The 25,858-nt window shown below is 46.8% G+C and overlaps 1 long non-coding RNA gene across 1 annotated transcript in view; it reads left to right on the forward strand.

The window, feature by feature from the left end:
* Positions 1–1,944: 1,944 nt before the first annotated feature.
* Positions 1,945–25,858, forward strand: part of LOC143923804 (uncharacterized) — a 57,203-nt gene continuing 33,289 nt past the window's right edge. Inside the window, exon 1 of the long non-coding RNA XR_013261809.1 lies at positions 1,945–2,049. This is a non-coding gene — a long non-coding RNA (uncharacterized LOC143923804). The remainder of the gene's footprint in view (positions 2,050–25,858) is intronic.

Consider the following 25,858-nt stretch of genomic DNA (forward strand, 5'->3'; position numbering starts at 1 on the left):
GGCAGTGGACCACCTCATAGAATTTGCAAGGACTGACAAACAGGATGGTGGGCATAGCCCCCACAGACGCGAAGTGGCAGACCACCAGCTTTGGAAACCCAGAAGCTCAGCACACCACAGCCTGAGAAGCAGGAGAAGCAGCCCAAGCTGTCGCTGGAACAAGTAAGCTCACAATTAATGGCAGTCATCCACTCAAGCAATGCATCCCTGACAGGGAAAATAGATGAGATTAAAATGGATATAGGACTGATATTGCTGATATAGCAACTTCCGTTTGAGGATGCCCCACAGATGGTCAATAGGGTTTAGGTCTGAAGACATGCTTGGCCAGTCCATCACCTTTACCCTCAGCTTCTTTAGCAAGGCAGTGGTCATCTTGGAGGTGTGTTTGGGGTGGTTATCATGTTGGAATACTGCCCTGCGGTCCAGTCTCCGAAGGGAGAAAATCATGCTCTGCTTCAGTATGTCACAGTACATGTTGGCATTCATGGTTCCCTCAATGACCTGTAACTCCCCAGTGCCGGCAGCACTCATGCAGCCCCAGACCATGACACTCCCACCACCATGCTTGACTGTTGGCAAGACACACTTGTCTTTGTCCTCCTCACCTGGTTGCCCCCACACACGCTTCACACCATCTGACACCAAATACGTTTATCTTGGTCTCATCAGACCACAGGACATGGTTCCAGTAATCCATGTCCTTAGTCTGCTTGTCTTCAGCAAACTGTTTGGGATTTCTTGTGCATCATCTTTAGAAGAGGCTTCCTTCTGGGATGACAGCCATGCAGACCAATTTGATGCAGTGTGTGGCGTATGGTCTGAGCACTGACAGGCTGATCCCCCACCCTTTCAACCTCTGCAGCAATGCTGGCAGCACTCATACCACTATTTCCCAAAGACAACCTCTGGATATGACGCTAAGCACTAGCACTCAACTTCTTTGGTGGACCCTGGCAAGGCCTGTTCTGATTGGAACCTGTCCTGTTATACTGCTGTATGGTCTTGGCCCCACCGTGCTGCAGCCCAGTTTCAGGTTCTTGTCAATCTTCTTATAGCCTAGGCCATCTTTATGTAGAGCAACAATTCTTTTTTTTTCAGATCCTCAGAGAGTCCTTTGCCATGAGGTGCCATGTTGAACTTCCAGTGACCAGTATGAGAGAGTGAGAGCGATAACACCAAATTTAACACACCTGCTCCCCATTCACACCTGAGACCTTGTAACACTAACGAGTCACATGACACCGGGGGAGGGAAAAGGTCTAATTGGGCCCAATTTGGACATTTTCATTTAGGGGTGTACTCACTTTTGTTACCAGCGGTTTAGACATTAATGGCTGTGTGTTGCATTTTAAGGGGACGGCAAATTTACACTGTTATACAAGCTGTACACTCACTACTTTACATTGTAGCAAAGTGTAATTTCTTCAGTGTTGTCACATGAAAAGATAGAAGAAAATATTTACAAAAATGTGAGGGGTGTACTCACTTTTGTGAGATGCTGTACTGTATATATATATATATATATATATATATATATATATATATATATATATATATATATATATAAATTTTTTTTTTTTAATAAAACATTTGTAAAGAAATCATTTTTCATTCCAATTGGCTAATGCAATTTATTTTTTTCTCAAACAATCAGAAGGAAAGATAATGAACTTGTTTAATTGTCTTGTATGAGTAAGCGGCACTGCGCTAATCCAATGTTCTGCCAAACCTAAAACCAATATTATTCCTGCATTAGATGTAAAAGGACACTTTGCCTTCCCACGCCAACCCGGTCAGTTTTCTGGACAATCAGTGGAAATCTCTTTATCGCTTTGTGTTTGGATGAATAGATTAAATTCCTTGGTATGTAGGAGTGGAAGCAATATCACATTATTGTTTTTTAATGAGATGATTACATCCCGTTTATCAAAAGCAACACAAATAAACAGAACAGTCTACAATATTCTGCTGCTTTTATGTCATTTTACAGGGGATTGTAATAGTTACAAGCGCTGCGCTAATAAAACTGTCCGAGGTGCACTGGAGGTAATTTTTGTTTGAACGCATGTTTTGTTTTGCTTTTTTATTCATTTATAACTGAGTGTGATCAGCTTTAAAAGTCTCATAAAACAAGCCTTTGTAAAAACAGAATTTGTTACAATGTTATAACTGGTTTTATTTCTTATATTCATCATCTATTCCTGTTCTATGAAACATTATTTACTATTTTAATTGCTACAAAAGATTCATAATGTTATATGATACAGCCGTTGTGTTTCGTCCGGAGGTCGGTTTATTATGGTTGAAGAAGTTAGTTGGGTTTTTCTGTCATTTCTCAGGATATTGTCTTGGATTATGCATTCTGCATTTGTCTTTTTCGAAATAATTCAGCAAAATACATTTTAGGCGATAACTTGGCTGAAGCTGATTCATTGGCTGGTGATTTACACCAGCATTTCCCAACCAGGATGCCCCTTGCATTGCCCTGGGGTGCTGGGAGACCCAGTTTGCCTGGGTCAGAGATGAATGAGCGGACTGTGGTGATGGGGAGGCTTTCTTATATAGGGGTACTCTGATGGGATGGGGGTGTGGGGTTCTGGTGTATAGAGGGCTTTGATATGAAGGGGGGACTCTTATGTGATGGGGAACTCTGCAACCCATATTAAATGGCTTGGAGTGCCACTCAAAGCATCGAGATCCCTGCTCTGGTGATCCATAACTAGTGTGAGTACCGGCACACCAGAATACTCATCCAAATGTTACATGTGTAGGTAATATGGAGACACTGTACTCTGAGTAACCCAATGTATAAGAGTGAAGAGCAGCCTCAGCCTTGGCTCCTCCCAGGCCATTTTACTGACGCATTTTGCCTGTTTCATTATAACTAAGCTCCAAGGGTGGGGCGAAACGTGTCAGTAGGCTTGGCCTTTGAGGAGCCCAGGCTGAGGCCGTTCTTCACACTTATCGTAGATCAGGCTACTCAGAGCGCCACGTCTCCATCTAACCTACACTGATGAGGGGCTCTGATGTATATGAGGGGGGCTTTGATATGAAGGAGGACTTCTGTTGTGATGGAGGAGGGGCTTCTGATGTACAGGGGACTCTGTGGAGAACCTCTGTTGTTATAGGGGGGTTCTGATGTATAGGGGACTTTGATATGATGGAGGACTCTGATGTATGGGGGCTCTAATGTTTAGAGGGGGCTTTGATATGATGGAGAACTGTTGATGTGATTGGGGGGGGGGGGGTTGTTATGTATTAGGGACTTTGATATGATGGAGGACTGTTGATCTGATGGGTAGGGGGGGCTCTGATGGATAGGGGACTTTGATATGTTGGAGGACTTCTGATGTGATTGGGGGAGGTTCTGATGTACAGGGGACTTTGATATGATGGAGGACTCTGTATGGGGGCTGTTATGTGTATAGGGGGCTTTTATATGATGGAGAACTGTTGTGATGGGGGGGTGGGTGGCTCTGATGTATAGGGGACTTTGATATGATGGAGAACTCTGATGTGTAGAGGGGGCTTTGATATGATGGAGGACCTTTAATGTGATGGGGGTGTAGGAAACCATGAAATCAGGCGGAGACAGAAGTACAGTTAAATCACACTTGTTTAATAATAAAAGTGAAAAGAACAAACATAGTCAAAACATAGCCAAAGTTCAGTAACTGGAATGGATAGTCAGCCAAGCCAGAAGTCAGGGATCAATGTAGTGGAACAGCAAGCAGGATCTGAAGCCAGAAGGGATGTCAGCAAAGCAAGTCTTGAACAGGATCGCAGGAGAGAGTCTCTGTGATGTTGACCAAGGCGAAGGCAGAGATCCTCTGGACTGGATGGCTTATGTAGGCAGGACTGACGAGCAAGAAATCATCAACAGCTAAGTAACTGTGGAGAGGTAGGAGCTGGCAATTAGCTGACAGCTGAGCGGCCAGTTCAGACAAGCCCCTGACAGGGGGGCTCTGATGAATGAGGGGATCCTGATGTGATAGGACTCTGATGGGGAGGGGGGGGAGGCTCTGATGTGAAGTTGGGGGCTCTGTATTCATAGGGGCCTCTGATGCATAGGGTGAAGTTAATGTAATCAAGGTGGTTGTGTGCTCAGGTTTCCCATTGATAAGTAATAAGTAATTAAAGCCCAACTCTGGGCAAAAGAAAAGTTACCCCTTGCATTGGGACTGTGCCTGCACTGCAGAGGTTCTGCCAATGCTATGTCTGGGGTCATGTCCTGGGATCATCAGTAAATGTGATGATCGTGGCTGCCAGTGTGCGGTCCTCGCATTTTGTCCAGAGAAGAGGAGAAATTATTTTTCTTACCGAGCCTCCGCTCACCCGGCAGGTGGCACTCCCCTACGATCCAGCAGTGAACTATCCCAAAGCATCCTTATGTTCAGTCTTTATGATGTCAGGACCTTAGACTGCTGGAGCACAGGGTAGACCAGTATAGCTGCAGGGAGGTGAGGCACACCTCCACTGCAAGGAATTTATCTGCCCGCAGTCGAGCTTTAAATTTTTTAGACTGGGGTGCCACCACCAGGGTGCTGAAAAATTCCCATTTCAACCACTGTGAGTTAGGCGTCACCCACAATGTGAAGGGAAGAGGTGAAGGAATGTTCAGTCAGTGTCAATGTATAAAGTTCTATTGTATTTGATATTTTAGCACTCTGTGCTGTCTGATGTCGGGTGAGTGTTTAAATCAGGTGACAGGTTCTCTTCAAAGTGCCTAGAGAGAAATATGGAGGCTGGTCTCCTTGGAAAAATTATATTTGCCTGGCTGTCAGTTGACCCTCCTGGTCTCAATGCTTGCTGATGCTTACCAACAACCTGGTCCCACATCATAGGACACTTTTTTTTAACCCCGCCCACTGTGCATACTTCATCTGCCCACTTTCCAGTTGGACGTGCCCAAATCACTCCCACTCTGTTTGCCCTGCTTAGACCCTGCTTCTAAATATGCAGGGACCGCCCGCTGGTGCCCATGATCCCCATGATTACTGCACATGTCCTGTGATCCCTTTACGTGGCCCCGGACACAGCATTGGCAGGACAGAGGACCAAAATGTGGGACTGTCCTGACAAATCCAGGATGATTGGCACCTAGGTAAATGTAAATCAGGAGGGACATATATAGGCTGCCATTGATGAACTTTGTCTGAAAATGCTATCTGCCTGGCTCTCTTTGGCATTGATATCTAGGACAAATATCCAGCCAGACCTGATTTTAAAATGCATAGAGGACAACTGTCCCAGAATTGCTGGGACAGTCCCACATTTTGGCCCTCCCTGTCCTGCCGATGCTGTGTCTGAGGCCATGTCCTGGGACCACAGAAAATTCTCATTAAATGGGATGAATATGGCTTCCAGTGGGCGGGCATCACATACTAGGCAAATCCCTCCTTTACAGTTGGTGGGATGGGCACTCCCTGTATATTTAGAGGAAGGGTCTGGGTGGGGCCAACAATAAAGTGGGTATGCTTTGAGTGCGTGGATGGTCCTTGCATACTGGGTGAGACCATCCTTTATGGGCAGTGTGATTGGTAGTCCTCTGTATATTTAGAGGAAGGGTCTGGGTGGGGGCAGCAATAAAGTGGGTGTGCTTTGAGCACATGGGCTGTCCTTGCATACTGAGTGAGACCATTCTTTATGGGCAGTGTGATGGGTAGTCCTCTATATATTTAGAGGGAGGGTCTGGGTGGGGCCAACAATAAAGTGGGCATGCTTTGAACGTGTGGGCGGTCCTTGCATACTGGGTGAGACCATACTTTATGGGCGGTTTGATGGGCAGTCCTCTGTGTATTTAGAAGAAGAGTCTGGGTGGGGTCAAAAATAAAGAGAGGATGCTTTGAGCACATGTGTGGTCCTTGCATACTGGGCAAGGCCATCCTTTACAGTCGGTAGAATGGGCAGTCCTCTGTATATTTATTGGATGGGTCTAGGGAACAATAAAGTGGGCGTGCTTTCAGCACGTGAGCAGTCCTCGCATACTGGGTGAGACCATTCTTTATGAGTGGTTTGATAGGCAGTCCCTGTATATTTAGAGGAAGGGTCTGGGTGGAGCCAATAATAATGTGGGTGTGCTTTAAGCGCGTTGGTGGTCCTTGCATACTGGGTGAGACCATCCTTTACAGTCAGTGGGATGGGCAGTGCTCTGTAAATTTAGTGGAAGGGTCTGCGTGGGGCCAACAATAAAGTGGGCATGCTTTGAGCGCATGGGCGGTCCTTGCAGACTGGGTGAGACCATTCTTAATGGGTGGTTTGATAGGCAGTCCTCTGTATATTTAGAGGAAGAGTCTGGGTGGGGCCAACAATAAGGTGGGTGTGCTTTGAGCATGTGGGTGGTCCTTGCATACTGGGCAAGACCATCCTTTACAGTCGGTAGGATTGGCAGTCCTCTGTATATTTAGAGGAAGTGCCTGGATGGGGCCAATAATCAAGTGGGTGTGCTTTTGACCGCATCAAACTGGAAAGTGGGTGGATCAAATGTACCTCATGGGCGGGGTTAATGGTGTCCTGGGATCCGGGACCATCATGTTGGCAAAAATAACGACTGTCGTTTTCTGTAGTAGGTGGAGCCAGATTGGCCCCTCCCACAGTTCCACTCACTATCCTTGTGCAAGGTGACTGGTCTTGTCTCCGCCCCCTCCTGTAGTAGGTGGAGCCTGATGAGTCCAACCTACAGCTCTGCTCTCTCTCCTTGTGCATGGTGACCAGTCTGGTCTCCGCCCCCTCCTGTAGTTTTCTGTAGAGGGTGGAGCCTGATTGGCTCCTCCCACAGTTCCAAATTCTCTCCTTGTGCAGGGTGACAAATCTTGTCTCCGCCCCATCCTGTAGTTTTCTGTAGCGGTGGAGCCTGATTGACCCCTCCCACAGCTCTGCTCTCTCTCCAAGTGAAGGGTGACAGGTCTTGTCTCCGCCCCTCCTGTAGTTTTCTGTAGAGGGTGGAGCCTGATTGGCTCCTCCCAGAGTTACTCTCTCTCCTTGTGCAAGGGGATTGGTCTTGTCTCCGCCCCCTGATGTAGTAGGTGGAGCCTGATGAGTCCCTCCCACAGCTCTGCTCTCTCTCCTTGTGCAGGGTGACCGCTCTTGTCTCTGCCCCCTCCTGCAGTTTTCTGTAGAGGGTGCAGCCTGATTGGCCCCTCCCACAGGTCCGCTCTCTCTCCTTGGGCAAGGTGACTGGTCTTGTCTCCACCCCCTCTTGTAGTAGGTGGAGCCTGATGGGTCCATCCCACATCTCTGCTCTCTCTCCAAGTGAAGGGCGACAGGACTTGTCTCCGCCCCCTCCTTTTGTTTTCTGTAGTGGGTGGAGCCCGATGGGTCCCTCCCACAGCTCTGCTACCTGCACAGGTTATATACAGTACAGTGATGATGTCACTGTTACCTTAAGGCAGGGATCTCAAACTGGCAGCCCTTCAGCTGTTGTGAAACTACAAGTCCCATGATGCATTGCAAGGCTGACAGTTACAATCATGACTCCCACAGGCAGAGGCACGATGGGACTTGTAGTTTTGCAACAGCTGAAGGGCCGCCAGTTTCAGACCCCCTGCCTTAAGGGCTCCTTCACGCTTTTACCGCCCCCAATCGCTCCCCCTTTAGCTGAAAAGACAGCAGTTGGGGGTTGTATACAGGCCATAATGCTTTGCTTCGTGGCCATAGCAGGAATTATTCCCCCAGGCACTACCACTCACCGAATTTGACCCATTCAAGTGAATGGGGCCATGCTGGAACTGCGTGCAATGCAAACGGTTTTGGCACAGCGGTGTGGCATTGATGGGATTAAAAAAAGGCAGTGAGGCGGTGACATATCGTATGTCAAACAGCGTTGAAAAGCGATCTAGGCAAGGATCACTTTTCATAAGCGTCCTTGCTGCAAGTGTATAACAAGCCCTTAGTGCTTATTATTTTGTTGGGAAAAGCGAACCACACACACACACCTCTTTCGGTGTTTTATTTGGCGGCGCGGTGACAGTTCGGCTGCGTTCGGTGGTGGTCCTGCACCAACCAGCATTAATACTAAAACACTTCCCGGCACTCCGAAAAATTAGGGACTCATTATTCTAATCTATGAAGATTCTTCACGCCATTTCTTTCCCTAAAGCGCGGATTTTCGTTTTATCTCTCCCCCCCATTCCAAGAAAGCAGCCTTCATGCCTTTTCTTCAGATAAAATTTGCAAAAAAAATATTTTTTTTCTAAAGAGCCCTTAAAATGTAATTCTTCTGACTTAATTAAGAATAAAATGCGGCTTTTTTGCTTAGCGAGGATTTGTAAAAAAAAAAAAACGGTCGCTCGATGGCTGCGCAGCCCCCCCCCCCCCCCCGCCAGCTGTTCATCATTTTCGGCAATTGAACTCGCTCCTTTATGAAAATAATTACACGGCATTAACACATGGCACGCAGACGTATAAAAATTAGAACGGAAACCGACACACAAGGCGTCTTGTTAAGTGGCGGGGCGACCTGCGCGCGAGGAAGCAAGCGGATGCGGCTCGGATTAATGGCACAGAGCAGACATAAGCAAAAGAGCCAGTAAAAAGATTTAATAGCCTTCGTTATTTCGCTGGTAGCCGAGCGGCGCGGGGAGCGCAGTTGCGTCGCGGTTTTCCCCAGGACTTCTGGTTATGAATTCCTGCGGAATGTTCACAGGCTGTTTATATCGGGAATTTATTAATTTTTTTTTTTCCTTGTTCAGCTGGTTGTTTGATCTCGGATTTCGAGGGATGATCCGTCTCCGCCATGCGCGGCTCGGGGCAAGTTTATAAAACGTGGAGGGGAAAGAGAGCCTCCGACATGCAGCAGTTCAACAATTACAGTGGTGTGAAAAAGTGTTTGCCCCCTTCCTCATTTCCTGTTCCTTAGCATGTTTGTCACACTTAAGTGTTTCGGAACATCAAACCAATTTAAACAATAGTCAATGACAACACAAGTAAACACAAAATGCAATTTGTAAATGAAGGTGTTTATTATTAAAGGTGAAAAAAAATCCAAACCATCTTGGCCCTGTGTGAAAAAGTGATTGCCCCCTAAACCTAATAACTGGTTGGGCCACCCTTAGCAGCAACAACTGCAACCAAGCGTTTGCGATAACGTGCAATGAGGCTTTTACAGCGTCCTGGAAGAATTTTGGCCCACTCATCTTTGCAGAATTGTCCTAATTCAGTTACATTAGAGGGTTTTCGAGCATGAACTGCCTTTTTAAGGTCACACCACAACATCTCAATAGGATTCAGGTCAGGACTTTGGCTAGGCCACTCCAAAGTCTTCATTTTGTTTTTCTTCAGCCATTCGGTGGTGGACTTGCTGATGTGTTTAGGATCATTGTCCTGCTGCAGAACCCAAGTTGGTTTCAGCTTGAGTACACGAACAGATGGTCGGACATTCTCCTTCAGGATCTCTTGGTAGACAGCAGAATTCATAGTTCCTTTTATCACGGCAAGTCTTCCAGGTCCTGAAGCAGCAAAACAGCCCCAGACCATCACACTACCACCACCATATTTTACTGTTGGTATAATGTTCTTTTTATGAAATGCAGTGTTCCTTCTACGCCAGATATACTTGGACACACACCTTCCAAAGAGTTCCACTTTTGTCTCATCGGTCCACAGAATGTTGTCCCAAAAGTCTTGGGGATCATCAAGATGTGTTGTGGAGAAATTGAGATGAGCTTTGATGTTCTTTTTGCTCAGCAGTGGTTTTCTCCTTGGAACTCTGCCATGCAGGCCATTTTTGCCCAGTCTTTTCCTGATGGCGGAGGCATGAACGCTGACCTTAACTGAGGCAAGTGAGGCCTGCAGTTCCTTGGACGTTGTTGTGGGGTCTTTTGTGACCTCTTGGATGAGTCGTCGCTGCGCTCTTGGGGTAATTTTGGGCGGCCGGCCACTCCTGGGAAGGTTCACCACTGTTCCATGTCTTCGCCATTTGTGGATAATGGCTCTCACTGTGGTTCGCTGGATTCCCAAAGCTTTGGAAATGGCTTTATAACCCTTTCCAGACTGATAGATCTCAATTACTTTCTTTCTCAATTGTTCCTGAATTTCTTTGGGTCTCGGCATGATGTGTAGCTTTTAAGGATCTTCTGGTGGACCTTACTGTGTCAAGCAGCTCCTATTTAAGTGATGCCTTGATTGTGAACAGGTGTGGCAATAATCAGGCCTGGGTGTGGCTAGAGAAATTAAACTCAGGTGTGGACAACCACAGTTATAGTATGTTTTAACAAGGGGGGCAATCACTTTTTCACACAGGGCCATGATGGTTTGGATTTTTTTTCACCTTTAATAATAAACACCTTCATTTACAAATTGCATTTTGTGTTTACTTGTGTTGTCCTTGACTATTGTTTAAATTGGTTTGATGTTCCGAAACACTTAAGTGTGACAAACATGCAAAGGAACAGGAAATGAGGAAGGGGGCAAACACTTTTTCACACCACTGTAGATAAATCGACATTTTTATAACAAGTTGATCAGTCCCCGGGTGGGGGGGGGGAGGGAGGTGAAACGCCCTCCTTCAACTCAGCAATTACACTGGCTTTGCACTGTAGCCAAAACGAAGGCTCCATTTACACTTGTCATGCGACTTTGGACACTAGAGTCACATGACCCCATGTTTTTCAATAACAAACGTTCAATTATGTACGACTTAAGTCACGGTGACTTTAAAAAGATTTCTGCATTACTTTTGGTCTGACTTTCAAGTGACTTGAGGGCCACGGACTTCAATGTAAACCCTCAAAAGTTGCTTGAAAATCGCACCCGCATGATATACATGCGAATTGTGTGCGACTTTGTAAAGAACAAACAATCACATAGTCTGCTTTTTGACCCCCTGTCCTAGATCATCCCTTCTGCAGAGTAGCCCCTCCAGAGCAAACTATCTGCTCATCTGTGGTCCTGGTGCCCCTTCTGCGAGAGAAATGAGCTATAGTCAAAACCCTAGCCATAACTCTAACCCTAACCCTAGCCATAGCCCTAACCTTAGCCAAAACCCTAACCTTAGCCATAACGCCAGCCATAACCTTTACCCTAGCCATAACCCTTACCCTAGCCAAAACCCTAACCCTAGCTATAACGCTAGCCATAACCTTTATCCTAGCCAAAACCCTTACCCTAGCCATAACCCTAACCCTAGTCATAACCCTTACCCTAGCCAAAACAATAAACCCTAGCCATAACGCTAGCCATAACCCTTACCCTAGCCATAACCCTTACCCTAGCCAAAACCCTAACCCTAGCCATAACGCTAGCCATAACCTTTACCCTAGCCATAACTCTCACCCTAGCCAAAACCCTAACCCTAGACAAAACCCTAACCCTAGCCATAACGCTTACCCTAGCCATAACCCTAACCCTAGCCATAACCCTAACCCTAGCAATAACCCTAGCCTTAACCCTAGTCCTAACCCTTACCCTAGCCATAACCCTAACCCTAGTCATAACCCTTACCCTAGCCATAACCCTAACCCTAATCATAAACCTTACCCTAGCCAAAACCCTAACCCTAGCTATAACCCTTACCCTAGCCATAACCCTAACCCTAGCAATAACCCTAGCCATAACCCTAACCCTAGTCATAACCCTTACCCTAGCCATAACCCTAACCCTAGTCATAACCCTTACCCCAGCCATAACCCTAACCCTAGTCATAAACCTTACCCTAGCCAAAACCCTAACCCTAGTCATAACCCTTACCCTAGCCATAACCCTAACCCTAGTCATAAACCTTACCCTAGCCAAAACCCTAACCCTAGCAATAACCCTAACCTTAGCAATAACCCTAGCCTTAACCCTAGTCCTAACCCTTACCCTAGCCATAACCCTAACCCTAGTCATAACCCTTACCCCAGCCATAACCCTAACCCTAGTCATAAACCTTACCCTAGCCAAAACCCTAACCCTAGTCATAACCCTTACCCTAGCCATAACCCTAACCCTAGTCATAAACCTTACCCTAGCCAAAACCCTAACCCTAGCAATAACCCTAACCTTAGCAATAACCCTAGCCTTAACCCTAGTCCTAACCCTTACCCTAGCCATAACCCTAACCCTAGTCATAACCCTTACCCTAGCCATAACCCTAACCCTAGTCATAAACCTTACCCTAGCCAAAACCCTAACCCTAGTCATAACCCTTACCCTAGCCATAACCCTAACCCTAGCAATAACCCTAGCCATAACCCTAACCCTAGTCATAACCCTAACCCTAGTCATAACCCTTACCCTAGCCATAACCCTAACCCTAGTCATAACCCTTACCCCAGCCATAACCCTAACCCTAGTCATAAACCTTACCCTAGCCAAAACCCTAACCCTAGTCATAACCCTTACCCTAGCCATAACCCTAACCCTAGCAATAACCCTAGCCATAATCCTAACCCTAGTCATAAACCTTACCCTAGCCAAAACCCTAACCCTAGCTATAACCCTAACCCTAGCCATAATCCTAGCCATAGCCCTAGCCCTGCTAACTAAAATATAAAGTCACTTGACAAGACACACCTCGTGTTTTTCAATAACAACCTTTCAAATATGTGCGACTTAAAAGTCATAGCGACTTTAAAAAGATTCCTGCACTACTGTTGGTCCAACTTTCAAGCGACTTGGGGACTATAGACTTCAATGCAAACCCTCAAAAGTCATATGAAAATCGCACTCGCAGGATATACATGTGAATTGTGTGCAACTTTATAAAGCACAAACAATCACACAGTCTGCTTTTTGATCCCCTGTCCCAGCCCATCCCTTCTTCGGAGAAGCCCCTCCTGAGCAAATTGTCTGTTCATCTCTGTTCCTAATGTGCCTTCTGCAAGAGAAATGAGCTCTAAGCTTAACCCTAGCCTTAAAGAGGAAGTAAACCCTGATGGGTGTTACTTCCTCTTTGATTCCCTGCAAAGGTAAAGCATAATGGACTACTGTGCATCGCATAGTAGTCCATTATGTGTCACTTACCTGACACAGGGGCCAGCGAAATCACCGCTGTCCCCTGTAGTCCGGAGCATCCATCTTCTCGGTGGGTCTCGCTGCTCCGCCGCTGTCATTCGGCGAAGCCGCGATGACGTCACTCCCGCGCATGCGTACGGGAGCCGCCGCTCGCGGCATATCGCCGTTGACAGCGGCGCGCTCAGTGCGCCGTAGACAGTGGTGCCTGTCTTTCAGCAAATATCTCCTAAACCGTATAGGTTTAGGAGATATTTCTTGGACCTACAGGTAAGCCTTAATCTAGGCTTACCTGTAGGTCAAAGTGGTTTGTAAGGGTTTACAACCACTTTAAGCCTAACTCTATCCAAAGCCCTAGCACGAAACATAGCCATACCTCTAACCCTAGCGATAGCCCTAGCCATAACCCTATACCTAGCCATAACCCTAACCCTAGCCCATGTTAGAAAAGCAACAGCAATCTGCTTACATACTGTAACTGTGTATATGCATTATACCTATCTATCCAGCAGAAGGCGCTGCGGTATTGTAGTATGTTATCTATGGTAAGGTAATCAGAGGAAGTACCATCCTTATTGTGTTATATGCATTTGTTTGTGTTCTCTTCCTGTCTATCTCCATGAAAATAAAAGGCATGTAATATATTTCTCCATGACAGTAAAATATTCTCCGTATCCAAGAAGCTTCCAAAGCATGATGTCAATACTCGGGTGATAGCCCTAACACTACAAACTAAACACTAGACACTAAAGTCACATGACTCGCACCCCATGAATCGCACCCCATGTTTTTCAATGACAACCATTCAAGTATGTGCGACTTAAAAGTCTCAGCGACTTTACAAAGATATCCTGCACTATTTTGGTCCGACTTTCATGCGACTTGAGTGCCACAGACTGCAATGTAAGCCCTCAAAAGTCATATCCGAATGTTATATATGCAAAAAAATGTGCAACAGCTGTCCATTATCATTGGTCAAAACCAAAGTCGCACCTGAGTCACAGCCATCCAAAGTTGCATTCCAAAATCACCCATTGGGGATCATACAAGTGTAAATAGAGCCTTAGGCATTATTCACAATTGTGTGTGTTGGGAATGTGTGCAAAATCACGCACTTTCCCAAACAGGCACAGAAATGTGCTGCCGTTTAGCGGATGCATGGTGATACCATTTATTGTTAGGGCTCCAATCACACCATGCGATGTGCAGGCTCCATCACACCTGCAAGCAGGGCTGGGACAAGGGGTGGGCAGGAGGGGCAGCTGAACTGGACACTGTGGTATCTAGTAAGGTGGGAGGGGAGCTCCGCGAGGAGATTTAGGAGGCAAGAAGATTTGTGATGGGAGGATCAATTTGTGGGGAAGCAGGAGGTAAGAATTGTTCTAGGAGGGGACATTTGGGTGTGTGTGCTAGGAGTGGAAATTCAGGGGGATTTGTGTTGGGAGGGGGCATTTGGGGGGCACCAGGGGGTAATAATTGTTCTAGGAGGGGACATTTTAGTGGGGTATGCTAGGAGCAGTGATTCAGGGGGATTTGTGTTGGGAGGGGGATGGGAGAAGAGGATTTGTGCAAGGAGGGTCCATTTGGGCGGTTTGTGCTTGAAGAGGATTTATGGTAGAGGGGGGAGGATATTTGTGCGAGGAAAGGTTGGGAGAGAATGTGTAACCAGATGGTTAATTTAAGGGGTGGAGGATTTGTGCTGGAGGGTGATTTTTTTGTGGGGGAGTGAATTTGTGCTGGGGGGATTGAGGGGGCAGAGATTTTTGGGGTGGGGGTTACTGACACATAATGCTCATACATCTTGGGTTGGGGAGGCAGTCAAGTTCTTCCACCCCAAAATCGCTAATCCATGCCTTTATGGACCTTGCTTTGTGCTCTGGTGAGCAGTCATGTTGGAACGGGAAGGGGCCGTCCCCAAACTGTTCCCACATAGTTGGGAACATTAAATTGTCCAAAATCGTAAGCGTTCCCTTCACTGGAGCTAAGGGGCCAAGCCCAATCACTAAAAAATGCCCCAACACCATAATCTCCCCCTCCAACAAATGATTTGGACCAGTGCACAAAGCAAGGTCCATAAAGACATGGATGAGCGAGTTTGGGGTGGGGGAACTTGACTGGCCTGCACAGAGTCCTGACCTCAACCCGATAGCACACCTTTGGGATGAATTAGAGCAGAGACTGCAAGCCAGGCCTTCTCACCCAACATCAGTGCCTGACCTCACAAATGCGCTTCTGGAAGAATGGTCAAACATTCCCATAGACACATCTCCTAAACCTTGTGGACATCCTTTACAGAAGAGTTGAAGCTGTTATAGCTGCAAAGGGTGGGCCAACTCAATATTGAACCCTACGGACTAAGATGGGATGCCATTAAAGTTCATGTGTGTGTAAAGGCAGGCGTGCCAATACTTTGGTAATATAGTGCATTATATAATGGATCCTGTATGTATACAATGTATTGTATAATGTGTCCTGTATGTATACAATTTATTATATAACAGATCCTGTATGTATACAATGTATTATATAATATATCCTGTATGTATACAATGTATTATATATTGGATTCTGTATGTATACAATGTATTATATAATGGATCCTGTATGTATACAATGTATTATATAATGTGTCCTGTATGTATACAATGTATTATATAATGTGTCCTGTATGTATACAATGTATTATATAACGGATCCTGTATGTATACAATGTATTATATAACGGATCCTGTATATATGTAGCACCCTGGAGTTTAGGCAGGGTTGCTCCTCACAAATACTTGCCAGGAATAATTATTCTGGTTGATTGAGATCTATTGATTTCTCCCTAAGTTTGGCCATGTTGCAATTTTTCTCTTCTACCACTAGGTGGCCGGGTACTCGGTGGTAATAGATATGAGAAGGGCAATGCAAGGTCAGGTTATAGGTATATGGGGTATCTCAGCCAATGGGCAGGGGTTTTCTTGAATCCCTTGGCCTGCTGGAAGTGCCTATATATTTGGGTGGAGTCAGGTGATCGATGTTCTGTGCCACCTGCATGGCTGTCTGGGTGGATGTGTGTTGTATTGCCAGGGCTGCTAGGCCGGAGTTCGGGCCTATCCCGGGCACATCTGGCTGCTAGGCTCTGCGAGGGCCTATCCAGAAGCAAAAGAGCAGCACAGGGTTGGGATTGCGGCTTGCAGTCCAACCAAAAGTGCCGGTTCTGCCGGCCGGAGAAACTTTCGTGGTCGGAGGTAGAGGGGAAGCTGTCGCCACTAAAGGACCAACCACCTTATTATCAGGGACCACAGTGAGTAACTGAAGCAAGTACCGGAGTAGTATTCTCACCAACCGGGGGCGGTGAAGAATTGGTAAACTTCAATGAGTATCAAGTCAGGGGCCCAGCCAGCGGAGGTGACTCTTGGGGAGCAGCCTTGTGTGTCAAGCCAGGGACCGAGCAGGCCAGTGGGGTGAAGATTGAGAGGTATCTAGAGTGCCAAGCTAGGGACCCAGCAGAGAGGCGGGGGTGACGCGTGAGGAAGATACCACCATGAAGATTGGAAGAGCTCAAGGTATTCAGTGGCAGTAAATCAGAGGGTCTAGTGAGAGACCGGGAGCTCAGTGGGCTGAAGAACTACAAGGAAAGATTGTAGTGAAGGAGAAAGGAACTGTTATATTTGTGTTAGGAACCGTTAAAGGCTGTTGCCATAGGAGACAGCATTCCTGCACTTCTTTTGCATTCAAGAAGTGTCTGGCGCTCAGTGACTTTAATCACCTTGCACCCACCATGGAGAAAATGGGGAAATGAGGGAGGGAAAAGGAAGGGGGGCACCCCTATTCCTCACAACCCACTACATACAAAAAGATGTCAGCTGTCTCTGGAGGTTCTCATTAGAACAAAGGAGGCCTGGGACCTTGCTACATATATGATGTATTATATAATGGATCCTGTATATATACAATGGTTTGTATAACCACTTTCAGACGGGACCATTTTGCTGGTCAAAGACCAGACCACTTTTTGCGATTCGGCACTGCGTCGCTTTAACTGACAATTGCGCGGTCGTGCGACGTGGCTCCCAAACAAAATTGACGTCCTTTTTTTCCCACAAATAGAGCTTTCTTTTGGTGGTATTTGATCACCCCTGCGGTTTTTATGTTTTGCGCTATAAACAAAAATAGAGCGAGAATTTTGAAAAAAACGCATTATTTTTAACTTTTTGTTATAATAAATATCCCCCAAAAATATATAAAAAAACATTTTCTTCCCTCAGTTTAGGCCGATACGTATTCTTCTACATATTTTTGGTAAAAAAAAAATCGCAAAAGCGATTATTGATTGGTTTGTGCAAAAGTTATAGCGTTTACAAAATAGGGATAGTTTTATAGCATTTTTATTAATAATTTTTTATTATTTTTTTTTTACTAGTAATGGCGGCGATCAGCGATTTTTATTGGGACTGCGACATTGTGGGGGACCCATCGGACATTTTTGACACATTTTTGGGACCATTGTCATTTATACAGTAATCACTGCTATATAAATGCACTGATTCCTGTGTAAATGACACTGGCAGTGAAGGGGTTAACCAGTGGGTGGCAGTGTAGGGGTTAAGTGTTCCTAGGGGCGTGTTACTAACTGTGGGGGGGTTGGGCTTTCATTTAGTGAACACTGATCTCTGCTCCAATCACATGGAGCAGAGATCAGCGTCACTAGTTGCTAGGCAGAATGGAGAAATGCTGTTTACAACGGCATTCCTTCATTCGGCCGCTCCGTGAGACGATCGCGGGTATGCCCGCGGCGATCGAGTCCACGGGTCCCGCGACCGGACTCACGGAGGTCCCGACCAGCACCGGCGGTGGTGCGCTCCCGATGGCAGGGCGGCAAATTTAAAGGGACGCATATGTACGCCCATTTGCCTGCCCGTGCCATTCTGTCGACGTACATCGTCGTGCGCTGGTCGGCAAGTGGTTAATGGATCCTGTATATATACAATGTATTATATAATGGATCCTGTATGTATACAATGTTATATATAATGGATCCTGTGTGTATAGAATGTACAATGTTTTATATAATGGATCCTGTATATATACAATGTATTGTATCATGGATCCTGTATGTATATACTTTTTCTCCATTCAAGAGGAGAAAAAAAAAACACAGGGGTGGGCTATAAAGTGACTGATCACTGTACTAGCCAATCACAGGCTATCACAGCGAGACATGGAGCTGTCTGTCTCAGTCTCAGCACAGACACAGTTGTGCATATATGTGGCCCCATGAATGAAGACCCACTACTGTGAGGCCACGTACTGTATATGCATGTGCTCATTGAGAAGGGACTAATGTATGTAAAAACTGCCCTGGTAGACAAGTGACTAAGGGTGACGGGGGCACAGAGCAATAGACCTTTTGTCCACTACGGGTACTGTAGTCTAAGCCCTTGTACACACAGGTCGGACATTCTGACAACAAAATCCGTCGGATTTTGTCCGAAACTGGTGTTGCATACACGCGGTCGGACAAAGTTGTCAGAAAATCCGATCGTTCATAACGTGATGGCGTTTTTTAGTTAGGAAGGGACTACGTTCAGACTAGTAGCCAGTAGCTATGGTCTAGGAATTTGATCTTAGCATGCGTGGCACTTTGTCCGATCGGAATTCTCTACAAACGATTGGACAAAGTCCAATCGGATCATGTTGTCAGAAAATGTTATAGTCCAGCTCTAAAACTTTGTCGGTCGGATATTCCAACGGAAACAGTCCGATTGGAGCCCACAAACGATCGGATTATCCGACAACACGGTCGGATCGGACATTTTCCATCGGAATGTCCGACCGTGTGTACAAGGGCTTATAGGCATATTTATTCCCAATTGTTAAACCATATGGTCTCATACAGTAGGTTAGAAAGAATTGGAACAATAGGAAGACGGTCACCCTCATTTTCCCCAAAAATCTATGACAAGATGGTCAGATTAAAACCTCTCGTCTTTGTTTCAGGCAGTGATGCAAATGAAGAAAGAAGTCCAGGTAGAAGGAATGCAGGGGCATCATAAACTTTAACTAGCCACTAGCCAGGGGTCTTCAAATGACTTTTGATATGGGTCCTGTTGTAAATGTTTTAGTGTGAAGCTTAGGAATACACATTTGTGAGGCTGGGATATTGACCTCTAAGGCCGCGTACACACGGGTGGATTGTCTGGCCAACTAAGTTCGTCAGACAATCCGACAGACAGTCGGTTCAAAATTTGCATGAACGGACTTGACCACACACGATGAGCAGACAGTCCGCTGAAAGCGTGCGTGATGACGTGTACAGCACGTACGACGGGACTAGAAAAACGACGTCCTATACACTGCAATGCAACCTTCGGCCGTGTAAATCCTTTCTGAGCATGCGCCATACTTAGTCCGTCCAACTTGCCTACACACGAGCGGACTGTCCGCTGAAACCAAGTTTGGACGGACAAAACCAAGTTTGAATGGACAAAATTTCGGAAATTCCGTAAGACTTTGTTCGTCAGACTGTCCGCTGAAAAAGTCCGCTGAAGCCCACACACGAGCGGATTGTCCGCTGAAACACTGTTCAGCGGACTAAGTTGGACAGACAATCCGCCCGTGTGTACGCGGCCTAACTGACTTCTCCATAGTCAAACCGAATCCATATTCCATAACTCTTGCTGCAATGGAGTTACCTTCCTTAAAAGTGGTCATATTACTGTAGAAGAAGATGCAACTCAGGCACCAAACATAATTGCATTACAAGGTCCAGAAGGCTGGTAAGATAAGACCCATATTCCTTCTAAGAGAAATTTACATCAGATATATCATGCGTAGTCTCCAACAACAGCTGTTTCTTGATCATACATCACGGGACACAGGAGCTTCATTACATAGTGGGTTATATAGGCACCTCTGGTGATTGGACACTGGTTGACCCCAATTAAAGAGAATTCCTCCCCTATATAACCCCTCCCATTTGGGAGGCACCTCAGTTTTTTCGCCAGTGTCTGGTCGATGGTCATGTAAAACTTAGCTCTATGCGGGTCCCGGCGAGGGCCGAGGGGCTATAACAAACCGGATCCATACCTCGGCCGATATTTGACTCCCAAGATGGTATGGTACCCGGGCCTCGTCTGCCGAAGAAACGAGGTTCTGCCTGTAAGTCCTCTCCATTGGAAGACTGGGCTCTGGGACAACCAGACTTGGGGTACTGTTTACTCAGGGCGCCCGTAAGTTTCTGGCAGAGCTTTTTACAAGGCCCAGGTAGGAGGATCTTTTCGTAAGAACCCCAGATACGCCTGAAGGTTGGCTAACAATACCCGCCGTGATGGGTGAAGGCTGGAATTGGTCTGAGATCAGCAATTCCTGCGGCGGGGAACAGGTAAGGGAAGTCATCCTATATATTTTAAATATATGAATGGATTTCTTCATTGTGAGTAGTTGTATGTCTTACCTGGTTTCCACCACTTGAGGGAGTAAGAGCAGCCTGATGCATCCTTACATGCCTTTCAATACAAACACGCTCAGTGAATGCCTGGTTCTTCCAGCTACTCACGTCTCCTTACAGTTCCTGCCACAGTTAAAGTAAAAAAGGGGTCCCACGCAGGTCAGGGGTCCCACGTTGCTCCCTTTGGGTTCTCCTTCCCCCCCCGGATCCCGCGGTCCTCGTGCACGCACGCGGGCGCGTGCACCCGCGCCGGGCGCGCTCCCGGCCCAATGGAGGAGGGGGGGGTGTGGTTGCCAGCTGTGCACGATTAGTGTGCTCAATGCTGTAGTGCAGGCGCCAAACGGCCGTTTTAAAAAGCCCAGAGCGTCAGGGGACTGTAAGGTGAGACACAGGAGCTGTGGGCTGTAAGCATCCGTGGGATTGGATCCAGGCGAACCTTAAGACACCTACTCAGCATCAGGTTGTGCAGTTAAGCATATATTGATTTATTGTGAGACTTTAAGCACAACAAGTGATTGCATTTGTACTAGTACCTCTGCTTTGTAGCTCAGTACTATGTCTCCTCGTAAGAGGGTTTCAGGGGCAGGTAATAAAAGCACTGGCAAATCACCGCCTAGGTCCAGGGGTTCCAAAATTGCATGCAAATTACCATCCCCCTCTGCAAGACTGGAGCCTGCATCTCAAGACGAGTCAGTGCCCCTTTCAGGCTTTGCAGCCTCTCCTAATGTCGCAGCCCCGGTCTATGTCACTGAGGACTCCCTTAGGGCTACATTGGAGAGTTTTGAAGGGAGGATAATGAATTTTATTTCTGCTTCCCTAAAAGATAGCAGAAAAAGGGGTAGATCCCCTCCCTCTGCTGAAATCCCTCTCTCAGACAGTTGCTCTGAAAATGAGGAGAGATCCCTATCTTTGGATAGGGATCATGAGCAGTCGGATGAGTCAGAGGAAGAGGAGTTAGTCCCCTCCTCCCAGGCACTCAGAAAGCAGGTGCAGTATTATACTGAATTGGTGCGTACCACATTCAGAATGCCTGCTGCTGAAGTCGCTACATCCTCTGTCTCTTCCCTGGGAGTCAGGAAAGCCCCACAGACTGCTTGTTCCTTCCCAATTCATCCTTTAATGGGTGACTTGATGTATGAGGACTGGGGACATCCCGATAAACTGTTTACTCCTCCCAAGAGGTTTTCCATGTATTATCCCATGGAGGAAAGTTTCACCAAGAAGTGGGGGGTCCCATCTGTCGATGCGGCTATCTCTTGTGTGAATAAAAACCTAACTTGTCCTTTGGATAATGCGCAGGTATTTAAGGATCCAGCTGACAAAAGGCTGGAAACCTTGTTAAAAGCCTCCTTTTCCATGGCCGGCGCTGTGGTGCAACCTACAGTCGCAGCCGTGGGGTTGTGTCAGTTCCTTAAGGAACTGGTTAAACAAATGTTTGAACTCCTCCCCAGTGAGGAAGTAGAGAAATATGCAGAGATGCCTCACATCTTATGTTTCATAATTGATGCGATTTTGGATTCTGTCCAACAAGCATCACGTTTATCCCTCATGTTGGTATACATGCGTAGGGCTCTATGGCTAAAGAATTGGGCTGCTGAGATGTCATGCAAGAAGCATTTGGCTGAGTTCCCATTTAAAGGGGAGCGTTTGTTTGGAGAAGAATTAGATAAATTCGTCCAAAATATTTCGGGAGGTAAATCTACACTCCTTCCAGTCAAAAGGAGCAAACGTCCTTCATTCAGGCGTACTCTCTCTCCCGAAGCATCAAGCTCTAAACAGTGGCGACGGCCTTCCCAGCCCTCCGCTGCTAGAAAGCCTCAGGGCCGAGCCCAGGGACAGAAAAAGACTTGGGGGCGGAAGCCTGCCAAGCAGACCCCCAAGACCTCCTTGTGAAGGGGCGCCCCCGCTCGGCCGAGTGGGGGGAAGGCTCCTGCAGTTTGCAGGCGCCTGGCGGGAAGAGATTCAGGACAAATGGGTGATCTCTTCAGTATCTCTGGGCTACAGGCTAGAGTTTCAGAAGATTCCACCTTCTCGTTTTCTAAGGTCAAGGATCCCCAAGGATCCGATAAAGCGGAAACCGCTATTCCTGGCCTTAGATCAGTTACTATCCCAAGGTGTGATAGTAGAGGTGAGCCCGAAAGATCAGGGTTCAGGTTTTTATTCGAATCTCTTCACCGTTCCAAAACCAAACGGAAGTGTCAGACCTATCTTGGATCTGAGAGACTTAAACCGGTTTCTACACATCCAGACCTTCCGGATGCAGTCAATACGCACTGTGGTCTCCTCCCTGCAGGGAGGAGAATTCATGGCATCAATAGATATCAAAGATGCATATCTCCATGTGCCAATATTTCCCGCACAACAGAAGTTTCGAAGGTTCGCGGTAGAGCAGCGCCATTTTCAGTTTGTGGCCCTGCCGTTCGGCCTAGCTACGGCCCCCCGAGTCTTCACGAAGATTCTAGACCCTCTCTTAGCAATCTTAAGAGTTCAGGGCATAGCCGTCATGGCTTACCTAGACGACTTGCTTCTCGTAGAGAGAACTACAACGGGCCTAAGTCGCAGCGTCACCAGAACGCTAGAACATCTGGGCCGCCTAGGTTGGATTATAAACCTAGAAAAGTCGTCTTTGCAACCGACCACCAGGTTGGATTACCTGGGTCTCATTATCGACACCGCTCAGGGCAGGGTGTTCCTTCCAGGGTCAAAGGCCTTGGCCATTGGAGATCTGGTGCGCCTGATTCTGGGCAGAAGATCTTCCTCTATTCGCCTATGTATGAGACTGTTGGGAAAGATGGTCGCCTCATTCGAGGCCATCCCATTCGCCCAGTTCCACTCAAGGCCTCTGCAAAGATGCATCCTTGCGATTTGGAACAGGAAGCCCCAATCCCTGGATCTTCCTATGCGTTTATCCCCCCGGGCACGCAAAAGTCTTGTCTGGTGGTTACAAACCAGAAATTTGCTGAAAGGCAAAACTTTTCTTCCCCTCTCATGGAAGATTGTCACAATGGATGCCAGCCTGACAGGCTGGGGAGCCGTATTAGAGGGAACATGCTCGCAGGGAAAATGGTCTGCGACCGAAAGTCTGCTGCCCATAAATATCCTGGAGATTCGGGCAGTTTACATGGCACTCAGAGAGTGGTCTCACAGACTGCGAGGCTTCCCAGTTCGGATTCAGTCCGACAATGCCACCGCAGTGGCTTATATCAATCACCAGGGCGGTACCAGAAGTCTGGTGGCCCAAAAGGAGGTGAATCGCATACTTGTCTGGGCAGAGGAGCATGTTCCGTGCCTCTCTGCAGTCTTCATCCCAGGAGTGGAGAATTGGCAGGCGGATTATCTCAGCCACCAGCAGTTGTGCCCAGGAGAATGGGCTCTGCACCCCGATGTGTTTCGAGACATATGTTACAAGTGGGGCACTCCAGACGTGGATCTGTTTGCGTCCAGATTCAACAGGAAACTGGACAACTTTGTGTCAAGGACAAGAGATGCACTTGCTCAGGGGTCAGATGCTCTGACGGTTCCCTGGGATCAGTACAATCTGATCTATGCCTTCCCCCCGAGCCCGCTACTGTCACGGTTCCTGGGAAGGGTCAAGAGGGAGGCGAAGTCGGTCCTTCTAGTGGCCTCGGCTTGGCCCAGGCGACCATGGTTCGCAGAAATCATGAAGTTGGCAGTGGGCAGGCCATGGACCCTCCCTCTCCGGCCAGATCTGCTCTCACAGGGTCCAATTTGCCATCCTGCTTTACGCAGTCTGAATTTGACGGTCTGGCTGCTGAGACCCACATTTTGAGAGGCCGTGGTCTTTCGGGGCCAGTCCTTTCCACTCTGGTCAATGCCAGAAAACCGGCCTCCAGGCGTATCTATTACAAGATCTGGAGGGCATATGTTTCCTGGTGTGAACCCAGGAGATGGCATCCTAGAAGGTATGTCATTAGCAGAATCTTGGCCTTTCTCCAATTAGGCCTTGAAATGAATTTGGCCATAAGCACCATCAAGGTGCAGATTTCGGCCCTATCGGTCTTTTTTCAAAGACCACTTGCATCACATTCCCTAGTACGGGCTTTTATCCAGGGGGCTATGCGAATAAAACCGCCAGTCAAACCTCCGGTATGCCCATGGGATCTGAATTTGGTTCTCTCGGCCTTAGAAGCCCAACCATTTGAACCTCTGCATCTGGCTTCTTTAGCTCTCTTGACAAAGAAGCTGGTTTTCCTAGTAGCCATATCCACGGCTAGAAGGGTATCAGAATTGGCAGCTCTTTCTTGTAAAGAGCCCTATTTAGTTATCCATAAGGACCAGGTGGTTATGCGTCCCAACAGGTCCTTCCTACCTAAGGTGGTTTCAGGTTTCCATCTGAATCAAGATATAATCCTACCATCCTTTTTTCCAAATCCTCAGTCCATAGAGGAAGAGTCTTTACACACCTTAGATGTGGTTAGAGCAATCAGTCTTTATCTTCAAGCAACTGCTCAGATAAGAAGGACTGACTGTTTATTTATTCTGCCAGAAGGCCCTAGAAGGGGTCAGGCAGCGTCAAAGTCCACTCTCTCAAGGTGGATCAGACAGGTTATTGGGTTTTACGTGGTTTCTTATTGCTTTGCTACAAAACTGAGGTGCCTCCCAAATGGGAGGGGTTATATAGGGGAGGAATTCTCTTTAATTGGGGTCAACCAGTGTCCAATCACCAGAGGTGCCTATATAACCCACTATGTAATGAAGCTCCTGTGTCCCGTGATGTACTCTCAAGAAAAGGATTTTACAGGTAAGCTGTATATAAAAATCCAATTTTTTAGGATATGAAATAACTTTCTGGTCTACTCTAAGGGAACCTTTGCTAAAAATGATTATATCTACAACTCATGGTACATTAGTGTGATGGTCATTGGGAAGAATTACACCCTACAGGTAGCTAAAAAGATGTATGATGGGAACTTATAGGAGAGGCAGAAATTGCTCATTGCCCAAGGAACCCCTACCAGCATCTGGAGGAACCCTGGTTGAGAAAACCGGCTTTATCCTCTGGAAATAAAGACTTACTAAGGATAGTTATCATTAAGGTTGGTTTCACTGGGCCTTATAAAACCTTACACCATACACCTATAGTACACCACTCAGACCTTTTGATTGACTAGGGTAATTGTGTACCATCCTGTCCAGGGAACAAGAAAAGGTAGCTGCACCATAAGCTGGCAGCTCTGGAAATGCACCTATACAGCATACACTATAAAGTGCAATATACCTTATGCTCCCAGGGCACTTGCTTGGTGTGCAGTGCAATAATAGGGTGGCATATTAGTGATCAACCTAAAGATCTGTGCAATGGGGCTTTTGTTTGATTCAGAAATGCCCTCCTCTACATAAAAGTCAACGGGAATGCCAAAGCAGCTTAGGAGGCTGCAAGTCAGGAGCACCAGTGGAAGCACTTAGATAGAACTAAGATTACCTTAAACTGATGTTTGGGATACACCTGAAGGTGTGCCACATTTGCTC

This window comes from Lithobates pipiens, unplaced genomic scaffold, assembly GCF_037356315.1.
Source record: "Lithobates pipiens isolate NorthernLeopardFrog02 unplaced genomic scaffold, aLitPip1_a1.2 Scaffold_1, whole genome shotgun sequence".
Lineage (NCBI taxonomy): Eukaryota > Metazoa > Chordata > Amphibia > Anura > Ranidae > Lithobates > Lithobates pipiens.